Raw genomic sequence first — 13,163 nt, forward strand, 5'->3', positions numbered from 1 at the left:
AGCTCATACTGACTAACTTTTACTATGGGACCAACCCCGAAATCTCGAAAATAAATTACTCCCCCATGGAAAATTTCAAGGTCAGACAGCCAATTTTTTTTTTACCGCCCATTTTCAATTTAACACATTCACTGCCCCCAACGCACATGTGCGTTCAACGTCATACAAGTTTGTTCCTAGGCCACGCCCCCTGGCAATGAATGCAGTTCAAAGTCAACCTTGGATTCTGGATTGTGAAATTTTTGAACGTTTTCTAATAATTTGTTAGACCAAGTAGTGAAAATATCATAGTATGTTATATATTTGTAATCTACTCACAAAGCCCTTTTATTTGGTATATCCCACTTGGTATGTTTAAAAGAAAAAAGTAAAACAATTTTTACTGCCGACTTTATCCCAGTAGGCAATAACTACATCCACCACTTTCGCACTTGTCATCTCGTATATTTATGTACAGGACATTACACTGAATGCATTGACACCATATTTACCCATATCCGAGATGACATGAACGAAAAGTAACCTGTTTTTAGGGTTTCGTACCCAAAGGGTAAAACGGGACCCTATTACTAAGACTCCGCTGTCTGTCTGTCTGTCCGTCTGTCACCAGGCTGTTTCTCATGTACCGTGATAGCTAGACAGTTGAAATTTTCACAGATGATGTATTTCTGTTGCCGCTATAACAACAAATACTAGAAACAGGATAAAATAAATATTTAAGGGGGGCTCCCATACAACAAACGTGATTTTTGCCGTTTTTGCGTAATGGTACGGAACCCTTCGTGCGCGAGTCTTACTCGCACTTGGCCGGTTTTTTTTATTGCGACAATAAATGACTTTTTATTTATTTATTTTTATTTTTAAAACCTGTTCCGCCGCCCTACTAATCGTTTAAAGAAACTTAATGTATGTGTAATGTAAATAATTAATTAATAAATAAGTTGACATCTTGGCTACGACCCTTGAAGTTTTTACCTAGGCACAGCATATTAGGGGTAGTATGTCCACTGAAGTTTTTACCTAGGCGAGATATATTGAGGGAAGTAGGTCCAGCCAGTGGCAGCCGCGCCGTGGCCTACATTCTAGCCTACTTATGTAAATCCAGCGGAAGCTGTCAGGGCTGGGCTACAGGTAACATAGTGTTCTAAGTTTTTGCTGTTTCATTTTCATTTTCATTTAAAACTTTTTTCTTGTAAATGCAAACGTTGGCTGTAATACGAATTTATATCTTTTCGCCGAAATCATATTACCAGATGTCTTGTGTTTTTAAACTTTTTAACAATCTGTCGAAATATTTTTTTTCTGAGCTGTTTTATGTACTAAGGTACTTACTGTGTTCATCTAGGAACGATGGTAGGTAGGTAAAGCCTGACCAGGAATATATGATTACGCGCCATGTTGCGGAATTTCACTAGAACTATTTTTTTCATACTATGCTGAACTGTCACCCTATACATTGAGAATAACAGCGCCCTCTTGACAATGATCTAGGCAAGCTTTAGAATAGTAGCGGATGTCCGGTGTTGCAGGCGTCCATAGGCTACGGTAACTGCTTACCATCAGGCGGGCCGTATGCTTGATTGCCACCGACGTGGTATAAAAAAAATGAAACAACGCTCCAAAAGTATCGGCCATCCTGGAATTATTTTCCGAATAGATAAAAATTTTTAGGTATAGTTCCCGTTCTAAAGTATCTGTCATAGTCAAATTGTTCTACATACAGCGACATCTTTTTTCCACTATTAGAAAATTTTTCTTTCATAAACTTTATTCCTTTAGACACTCCATCGGGCCTCAAATGTAATTAAATCTAAGTACATATATTGTCGAGTTTGAATCAATTTGTATTCGCTGAATGCAGAAACTGTTTAAGCCGTCAAGTGGCATACGTAATTTTTGAGTTGTTGAAACTTCAATTTTATTTTAATTAATCAAATTTCAAACTTAATTGACGTAATTATCCGGGAGTCGGTTCCTGCCACTTAGTGTTAATCTCATGAAATAAAACTATGCAATCGGAATCTATCGAGTATAATGAATTTATAATACATCCCGACGTTAGTTTTATTTGATGAGTAACTATCGCGGTAACCGAATGGAAAGGAATGGAATGCGCTCCCGCCATCTGTATTCCCTGATCAATATGACCTTTAAAACAAGAGTGAATAGGCTGTTACTGAACCGGTGAGCTCCATCTTAGGCCCTGTCTTCACTTTCCATCAGGTGTGACTAGGGCCAATCGCCGATCAGTTTATAATAAATTAAAAAAAAAAAAAAAAACCGAAGACAATATTCTGTTTATTCTTGTTCATTCCTTAGATACTGGTTTCCCACGCAATCATTATAACGACCCAGGTCTTCGAATGCGTTAGGCAGACTGGCAGACATCATAATCCGACAATGGAACCATTTTATAACCATTAAAAATAAACTAACAACCATGTAATTCATAGATACTCGTATCATAAATGTTTATTAACAGCTTTGAGAAATAAAGTGTGAGGTCGCTGCCCCCCTGACCTTGCTTGGCGGATGTTCGGAAACGCGAAATATTGCCATTAAATTACTTTCTTGTTGCAAACCCTTTTATTTGGGATTCTCGAGTGACATTTTGTGAATCGGCTACAAGAATGTAAGCTTTTCCTTAATTATATTTATCCCCGAGAAAGACTGGGATTTGATGAAATTGTGTGTGCCTAAATTAAAATATATTAAATTTGTATTTTTTCATTCCTACGGGCATGAAACTGTTAAGCTGATAAAATAGTATTAGAAATATAATATACGTTCACCAAACTCCGTAAAAATCAGCCCAATAAAACGCGATTCTAATACTTAGTTATACTAACACTATTTCTCGGAAAGTGGTTTAATCAGTACGGGCGAGTACGGGATACTTATCAGAGGAACGGTGACGTACTCTGACACATAGGCCCTAGTTCCGCTCTCATTTTGAAACGACTAGCTAAATTGCTCTGAAACTTTGTACTTACAACAGGATAAGTCTATGTCTGTAATTAGTTTTTATGTAGCTTCAGATACCATGCACAGTAAAAAAAACAGCGAATTTAAGTTTTTTATACAAAACTTGTTTTTGGTCTATTTCGTTTGTTTTATAAACTGGAGCTATATAAACTAATTTCAGACCTTAGATATTCCTCATGTCATTGTATGTGCAAAGTTTCATTACAATCCAACACGTAGTTTTTAAATGAGAGAGCGGAACTACGTTTGTATGGGAAGGTGCAATTCGGTCGAGCTTGCCGGGAATTCTTAAATTAATAACTATGCAGACTTTTATGTTAATAGTTTTACAGATCCGCAACATAATATGCAGTCGAGTTGAAAGAACCCATTAACGCAACGAATTTTAATAAGTTGCTAAAAGCGTGATGGATATCAATTTACAGTCGTAAATCATAACAGAACAAACAGAATATATCTAAGAGGGAATTAATCACAGAAAAGATGCGATAACGTTAAAAATTGCGAAGATAGAGTAAATAAAGACGGAGTGAGTCACGGGTCAGTGCCTCCAGGCAACCTGTTATGGATATTTACATACGTTGCAGCCAAATTTTGAGGTTTACAAAGCTAGAGTTAGACCAAGATTAGTCTGCACGCAGTGCAAGTGTTATTTTAAACGTCTCTATGAAATTAGGTCGTATAAATAACACTTGCACTGCGTATGCTATCAAAATCGTTGCAGATTTTTTTTGGTCTAACTGTACAAAATATTCGTCTATGAGATTCCGTTGCCACAAGCTTTAGTTCGATATTCCATGACGCCTCATATTATACACGTTTTAACCTTCATGAAATTATGTGATTTATTTTAACCATACTGTCAAATTCAAAGGCAAAAATGAGACTACAAAACAGTATTTGCAAAGAGTAACTAATACATTTCAACGAAAAAGTCTATCGGGCCAATTCGAACAATGATCTACTATATCAACTAGATATCCACTAGATATGAAACAGAAACGATAACGAGATATTTAAGAAAGTCATGTCAAATATGACATTTCCGCTATTCCGAATGTCCTCTTGAACGATCTCTTTAAGAGTTGCTTAAGATAATATTACTTAGACATCCAATGGATATCTAATGGATATCCCAAAACGTCACAATAATTGTAGCGTGAAATGACAATTGGTTGAGAAGTTGAGAACTAAACTATAACGTATGTATTAGATCTCGTATTGTTTTCGTATCTAGTAATTATCACGTTGTTCCAATTTACCGGTATATGGGTCTTGGAGATCGCGCAACAACAACATCGCCCCAGCGATACCTAGCTGGGACGTCCGATCGGCCTGCGCCCTACTGATGGTCCGAGAGCTGGTAGACATTTTGGAGTAGGTCTTTGAGGCAAGCTGAAAATTTGCCTGATACTTGTCGTATCATACCCTAACTCAGCACTGCAGGTCTGGCAGGTATATTCTAAACAGACTATAATTGGTCTCCCATATTCGGTTGAACTCTAATATTTAAATTAAAAATATTCAACCACTCGCTATAAATTGTGACACGATTTGTATACTTTAAAATGGAACAAAAAATAGGTCATCGACTGTTCAGACACAGCCTCATTAGGCGTTTTAATATTTATTAAAGCAACGTCAAGCGGCGAGTGTCAAATATCATAAAATTATTATCAAATTAACATATGTACCTAATCAACACGTTAAGAGTAATAAAAATATTTGAAATAATGTAAAGATACGAAATAGTTCAAAATTATTTCACAAGCATTATTTCAATTTTTCAGTGTTTACCTGTTATAATATCACAATCTCAAAATTTCAATTAGTCGTTCTTATCGTCATATATGTAATAAATCAATGATCCAAGTATCTCTTTTATATTGTCTGAAATACATACATGTTATTGAAACTGACGATTCTATTTGCGGATTTTTTAGCATCCGCTTCATGCCTTCCATTCCCGTCTCCTCAAGTCAAGCCTTGCTTGGTGATTAATTGGGCCTGGCGATGCGGCAAATTGCTTTTCAAAGAAGTCAAATTAAATATATTCGTATCAAAACTAAAACTGTCAATAAATACCTAAGCAACGTGGCTTAGGTATTTACCGAACGCACCACCTCAACAGTGAACCAATATATAGTGTGATCCTTGAATACACAAGGTTGTTATTAAGGTTCTCGAACTCACGTTTAAACTTTTTTATCACCTGTCACCATGCCTATCACGTTCTAAAAAGTATGTAAGTGCGAAAGTGACAGGCATAGTGACAGGCGATAAAAATGGAACCATGCTGCCACCGCAGGCGCAGGTAAGCCTTATCGGTACGGTAAGCGATGTTCAGTCCAAGTCGTGCCCCTGTTAATTTACCTTTATCAACCCTCACGATTTGCATAATTCGCTTTTGCTTTATCGCCGCTTAGGAAAGTTAATTATGAACGCATCCCGAGAGATTTATGTTCGCAAATTATCGTTTGACTAAATTTGTTCTTAAAATATACATTGTAACCATAAATTAGACATCCGAATATAAATAATTCAATTGAAATAGAAATATATTTTTTTCCAGAAGCAATCAATCTTGGTAATCGTTTTTTTAGCTTCTGGCTTCACATATTATCTGTCTGATCAATGATCACGCTGAAGGGTTAAATGGTTATTAACACGAGTTGATACCTACGTAAACATATAACGGTACCACCACTTAGGTAACAAAAAGTAATAAACAAATTAGTGTTAATGGATTTGTTACAATTGTTTTATTAATCATTACAATAGTACCTTCTATTAAGGTTACTAAATTCGTAGCGTAAAATTACGTGAATATGGATGTATTTAAGAGGAAATGCGTGTTATTGTCTTACAAACCGGCTGTCATTCGGCAGGCCCCAAATAACGTGGGTGATACTTATTTATCGCCGTCAGAAACTGCAGGTGATAGCATTCCTGGCCGAACCTTCTTGCACGCTTCTTTAAATTATGAGCCACAAACACGTACGGTAAAAACCGCTCATACATCAAATACTGAGGGATCCTTAATTCCTTACCAAACTTTCTTTTTTTTATACCATGTCGGTGGCAATCAAGCATACGGCCCGCCTGATGGTAAGCAGTTACCGTAGCCTATGGACGCCTGCAACACCAGAGATATTATTCTCTTCTTTACATAAGGCCTGCGTTGAAATCCTTTGGCGACTTCTGTCGTCAGTCATTTCTACCTTAACTTGTCTCTGGACCCTGTATTCTAACCTCGTGACCTGTATTCGTCATACTATGTCGAAATTTACAACTATAAAGCAAAGCAGTAACCTGATCCGTTTATCGGTTATGGGATCAGCCATGCTATCGTTTGCCCGCATTTCTAACCACCACCGCCAAAATCAAAATTGAATCAAAAGCACAGAATTGTTAATTATTAACATTAGGTATATTTTTATGCGGAATCCCTTTCATCGTTATGAAGTGTGATTTGTAGACCTACAAATAATAATCGAAACACTTCGTCATCATCTTCCTCGCGTTATCCCGGCATTTTGCCACGGGTAGTCCGGTTTCCTCACGATGTTTTCCTTTACCGAAAAGCGACTGGTAAATATCGAATGATATTTCGTACATAAGTTCCGAAGAACTCATTGATACGAGCCGGGGTTTGAATCCGCGACCTCCGGACTGAAAGTCGCACGCTTTTACTGCTAGGCCACCAGCGCTCTCTCTAATAATCGAAACACTTGACGGCATTAGTTAAAATACCTAGAATCTCCATAATAGTTAGATCGGCACCTACGTATCGTAACAAGATGGATTTAGGCAACAACAGTTATCTTAAAACAACAAAACCCACTCTTTTTATCGCTTAAAAACACCCATGGCTAATTGGTTAAAACGATTTTCCCGTTACTTGACAATATTCAGATATTTTTGAGTAACTTCTACTGCTAATTGATATGATACATTTCTACCGGTCAATTCGAACGTCGTGATAATTACTAGATACGAGAACAATACGAGATCTAATAGATACGTTATAGTTTAGTTCTCAACTAATTATCTTTTGCAGTTAAATTCGAGAAACCAATCGTCATAGTACTATTAGTTATTCTGTGTCGTCATTTCACGCTACAATTATTGTGACGTTTTGTGATATCCATTGGATGTCTAAGTAATATCTTAAGCAGATCTTAAAGAGATCGTTCAAGAGGACATTCGGAATCGCGGAAATGTCAAATTTGACATGACTTTCTTAAATATCTCGTTATGGTTTCTGTTTAATATCTAGTGGATATCTAGTTGATAATGTTGATATCTAGATCATTGTTCGAATTGGCCTGATAGTGCTTATTAGTTACAAATCTTTTCATAGTCCAAGAACGAAGAAGGAAGGAAGGAGGAGGTATTTTTATTACTATACTTACACAAGTGTGTATAATTATATCCTGCTGAGCTTTATGCACAACGTCATTATTTGGAGACTTTAAACTGTTTCAGTAAGTATATCTGATAATCCAATACATAATGTGTACTTGTTTGTACACAGACGAGGTACTTTTTAGACCTCAATCAAATTGGAACAGCACTGTAGACTTTACTTCACATCTTTGTAGCCTTGAAAAGCAATCTGGGTCACCTTTTCAAGTTTTACGTTCTTAAGGAAGTAAATTAAGGTTTTTTTCCTTTAGGTACCGTGAAATTCCACTAAAAAGGAAAACGACGTGCCCTAAAGAGATTACGAGTATTTGTTTAAAACGGTAGCCGTTAGCAAACATGACTGTGTAAAGATCAACATCAAGGAGACCACGAGAAACCTGGCTCCGATCTTTAGACTTTAATATTCAGGCGCATGACTGAGTTGGCTCGTTGGGTGGACGACGTTCGAAAAAACGCGGGGCACTTTTTGATGAGACTAGCCCAGGACCAGGATAAGTGGCGTACACGAAGAGAGGCTTATGCTCAGCAGTGGGCGACTGCTTACATCTGCTTTTGCCGTGTTCATAAGTTCATATGCATAGCGACTATAAGGTTACTTTATAATGTGGGTGTAGGTGCTCTGCATAATAAGGATTAACAGATACATAATAAGGGTATTTAATTATGTACCGTTGCACATAATATTTTTTCTAAGACAGCAGCAAACACCTAAAATGATAAATAAAATCAAAGTAAATACCTATACAAAAGTAAATCAATTTGATTCGTAGATCTTTACCTAGAAGTTAGCATTAAAAAAATACAACAGTTGTACTAATATTGTATGAATATTCATTAGAGGACTGATAAGCAGTTCTTTTATGATCCTTTAGACAGGCGCCGGCTCGCCCCTCGCGCCGCGCTTCTAATGAAGTTGATTAAGACATCACTGTATAGTCACTTAATTGACAAAGAGAAGTGCTGGAGTAGAAAAAATTATATGTCAATCTGGTAGACCCAGAACGACCAATTGTAAAAGCTAATTCAGAACCAAAAACTGGTCCAAGGCTATTTTTTACATCACATTTCAATTTTAAAACTGCTTTATTCCCATCTGTGTGGAGTTTAGATACATATGTATAGGTATTATCAAGAAAGTAATAATACTCCAAAACACTCGTAATTTAGGCGACAATCGTGAAAGCATGTTTTATTATTCAAATATCAATCCACTGTTAGTTGAAAAACAATTAGGTTAATATAGTGCTCGTATTTTCCATGTCGCATTGGATTTCATTGAACATTTTCAGGTTTAATATGTACTATGGTTTGTTTATTTTATTTATTTACACCAAGGATTTTATACATTAAACATTTTTTTACATCACATTTCATCTTTAAACTTGCTTTTTCCCATCTCTATGAAGTTTAGATACATATAGGTATCTAGAAAGTAATAATACCCCAAAACACTCCTAATTTAGCCAATTTAGGCGATATTCGTGACAGCGTGTCAGATATCAATCCACTCAGGCGCAGATAAACATTAATTCGAATTATGTGTTTCATTAACGATTCGTCTTTGCTTTTTTAGGCTGTTCCGAAATCAACAAATGACAATTTATCACAGCGATAACAGGAAACAGTCATATGGGCTTGAACTGTGTACATACGTTAAAGTTTAAATGGATATTTATAGCTTTTGTTATACAATCTGGCGTCAGTCATTAACCAATTTCAAAAAAGGAGGAGGTCAGAAACTTTTCTTTGAGTTTTATGTACAAAATATCACACAAAATTGCTGATTTGATGCATCGAAGAAATAATGCGAGACTCCAAGACTCCATAAAGAAAGCAAAAGATTATACCAGCGTCAACCTAGACAACTTATTGTATTCATACCCTTAGCCGTCGGGTTTCGGCGTATAAGAAGAAGGAAAAACTTGTGAACACCCTAGAGTTTCCAACCATCAGATATATAAGGACAAATTACAACCAAAGCTTAGCTTAACCTAATATGTACTCAACCTACAATGACCATTTTCAATCGAATAAAACGGATCAGCCGGCCTAGCCAAGGTGAACACTATCGCTTCGATAATGAAACGCTTTGTGTCTCTCTATCACTCTTCCATATTAGTGCAACAGTGACATCAGTTGCGTTTCGATCGCTACGGAGCGTAAGCGATTGGCATGTTGGCTACGCGGCCAGGTTATTGAAAATCAAAGCGTATAGGATGATTCACTTGTCAACCAAACACAAATCCAAATGTAGGATCTCACTCGTTCATCACTACATTATGATAATAAAATGAAATATTATTTTACTTTTATTTCCATGTGGGTATAACGATTAACGATCTGTGCGGGTTAGGCATTTGTCATTTTAAAAACCGCAGTAAATGGAATCGGACTCAAGTCAAGCTTGATGATATATATAGTTGGTCAAACCAAATTGGCAGTAAATAAGAACAAAAAACTATACTCATCCTTTTCTTTTGGGTGCTAGTACTAGTGTAAGACAAAGATAGTATGAGTCTCTGTATATGTTTGAAATTGAGACAGTCCTTTGACAAACTATACCTATAGGTATTGATACTATATCACAGATTAATTAAATATATTTTTTTATCATTATAGTATTTAGGTATGAATTGAAATGTTAACCTCGTGACGATAAATATAGCTATATAATATACTATGTAAAGATACATAGACGCTCACAACGCAACAGCTTGGAGAACCAAAATAGACCCACTGATCACGTAGGTAAGTATCAAGAAAATTCAAGCAATACTACACCGAAAGTTGTTCATAATCAAACAATTAGGGAAAAATTTCTAAGTAAAACTTCTAGTTACGGCTCTATTTTCTTTGTGTTACAATTTCTAACAAAGAAAAGTGATACTAAACAGATATATGTTACTTTAATGTTAAAGATAAGTTTCATATCATATCATATCACCACGACACTATAAAAATATTGATCGTGCGACGACAAAGCTCCTATCTTGTGACAGTTGTGACCCTAAAATGAAAACCTTCCCTAATTAATAACCCACTAACAATAACAAGGGTATTGGCTCAATGCGGGTACAAACCAATTATTCTTACCGCAATTTCAGTTATGAAACCATTTTATTATTCATCAATATATCGGAAAATTCCTATTAAACTCTACCCCTAAACTGGATAAGCAAAAAATAATCCGGTTTTTATGTTTTCCGAGACTTCTCAAGTGCTTTTGTGAAAGCGCTCTGCATGCTTCACTGCTTTTTCGTAATATAATATTTTTCATCATATCAACATTATTCCTTTGTGCTCTTATTTTTTCGTACAGACTCGATACAGTACAGTTCGGAGGTTCGAGTCTTATTTCGTAACTTTATGAGTTAAAATCTGGTAACTTTAAACTTTTCAAGCTTACTTTGGATGGCAATTTACATAATATAATTATGAGCTATATTATAAATCTGCAGATTAAGTATATGTCCCGGAGAAAATCGTTGTAGCTATATATTGTATCTACACAATAGCACCAAAAAGAGACAAAAAGTAAGATATTCCATTATAAGCCGTCCCTCATTGCTGAGGATCACGCGTCTTCGACAAAATCGTTGCAATAATTTTCATTTGTTATATCTTCGGTACGCGGACGCCACTCCAGAACCTTCCGGCCCCACCGGCCATCAGTTCTGCGAGCAATGTGCCCCGCCCACTGCCACTTAAGGTTTGCAATTCTGCGAGCTATGTCGGTGACCCTAGTTCTACTGCGGATATCATCATTTCGGACTCTATCACGCAGAGAAACCCCGAGCATAGCTCTCTCCATTGCCCTTTGCGTGACCTTGAGCCTTCTTATGAGGCCCATCGTTAGCGCCCACGTCTCAGATCCGTATGTCATCCGGAAGATGAACTGCCGGTAGGCCTCCAACGAGATGGAGCGACGACCTGGTGAAGGTCGCGGGAATTCGGTGGTTGCGAGCGGCACAGGATCGGTCGGAGTGGCGAGCCTTGGGGGAGGCCTATGTCCAGCAGTGGACGTCTATCGGCTGGCATGATGATGATGTGATGATGATATCTTCAGCTTCATTGGAAGCCTGTGACATCGGCATCTATAGTTCTTTGGACACCTGACCCCCAGCCGGGCTAGCACATGATTGGCGCGACAGTATCTCGCGGCGAGATAGACTACCCGTCTCTCTTTAATTAACATAGTTAGAAAAAGACGGGTAGCTAGGCCTACAGCATGAATTGCTTTGTCGCACGCGATCCATATGTCAAGCGCGACATCAAGTAACGTCGAACCAAACCAACAACATAAGAAACTCCTTAAGGTTTGATTTATACCATGTTCAATGCTGTCAACGAGATATTTGAACATCAACAAACAATTTTTGCCCATAAATCAAAATCAAAATTCAGTCAGCATGCAAACATTGTTGATTCCAAGCGACAATAAATGTCCTAGTTATATTCCTATTTCTGTTTGAAAAGCCTCATAACTTTACCATGAGTCTACAAGCATTGGTCCTCTAAAGTCAATTAGACTTCTTCACATGATTTAGATTTTGGCACTTGCAAAATGGTTGTACATACAAGAATAGCTTGTGTACACCTACGTGTATTTCTACCGTTGAATTGTCCCTGCTCGTATATGCTTTCGATTGTTTAAAAAATTGGACTTTGTTTCTTACATACCACTGTTGTATTTGGCATAGTCAGACTCGGGAAGGTAGGATGTAGTCAAAGTTATTTGAATGTTTATGAATGGGATACTTAGGAGGCGTCTATCTTACCTACTAATTTGCTAGCTGACAAACAATTAGGTTAACAGTACTCGTATTTTCCATGTCGCATTGAATTTAATTGAACATTTTTAGGTTTAATATGTACTATAGTTTGTATATAAATACACCAAGGATTTTAAACATTAACCGTGAGTTTACATCACATTACGAATAAACAAAGGATCGTTTTTATTTATTTATTTAGGTTTGCCAGCAGGTGCAATACAAAAAATACTTATAAATGACGAGTTATAAAATAAGATTGCTTGAATATTCACCCAATTACAGGCAAACACGGCATGCATGCAGCAGAAGTGTTGCTTACATATCTTTTTTTAATCCTAAGTACTATAAAAATCAAAGTAATGCTGATATTAGGTAGTAGAATACAGAAAATTTGGTGATAAACATCTCAACCGGCGTTTGTTCAAAAGTGTTAATCGTCAGTATTTATCAACGCATAATTATAAGACCTCTTCAATACGAATTAGTGTAATTAATTAAACCTCCAATATTTTTTGCACATCTCCCCAAATTTACGAATGTTTCTGTACAGTGTATCAACAAGTAACTTGGATAATGAAGCACGCATAAATATCTAACTTAGTCTTAAGTCGGGTTCAAGAAAAATGCACTGAAGTAAGTTTACGTTATTGACATTTTCACTGATATTTGCAAAAATATCACACCAACGTCATTGGTAGGAGCCAAAAACACATTGATCTTTTCTAATTGACGCTTAATAATAAGCTGGTTCTGTATGTCTCGTTTTACTTCAGTTTAGTTTAAGCTTTTCTTGAATTAAGTTTATTTTATTTTATTTTAAAAGCAAAAATACGTTGAAAGTGTACGCTCATTACAGTTTCAAAACACTTGTTTGGCGCACAAGTACTACATGAGTATTTGAAACAACACAAAGGGATTAATATACCTTACACCCAATCATTTATCATTACACCCAATTAAGTTAAACAAACAATT

General features: G+C 36.5%; 1 protein-coding gene across 1 annotated transcript in view; it reads right to left on the reverse strand.

The window, feature by feature from the left end:
- LOC134748801 (uncharacterized) overlaps positions 1 to 13,163 on the reverse strand; it is a 215,160-nt gene that overhangs the window by 153,185 nt on the left and 48,812 nt on the right. The window lies entirely within an intron of this gene.

This window comes from Cydia strobilella, chromosome 17 (genome assembly GCF_947568885.1).
Source record: "Cydia strobilella chromosome 17, ilCydStro3.1, whole genome shotgun sequence".
NCBI lineage: Eukaryota > Metazoa > Arthropoda > Insecta > Lepidoptera > Tortricidae > Cydia > Cydia strobilella.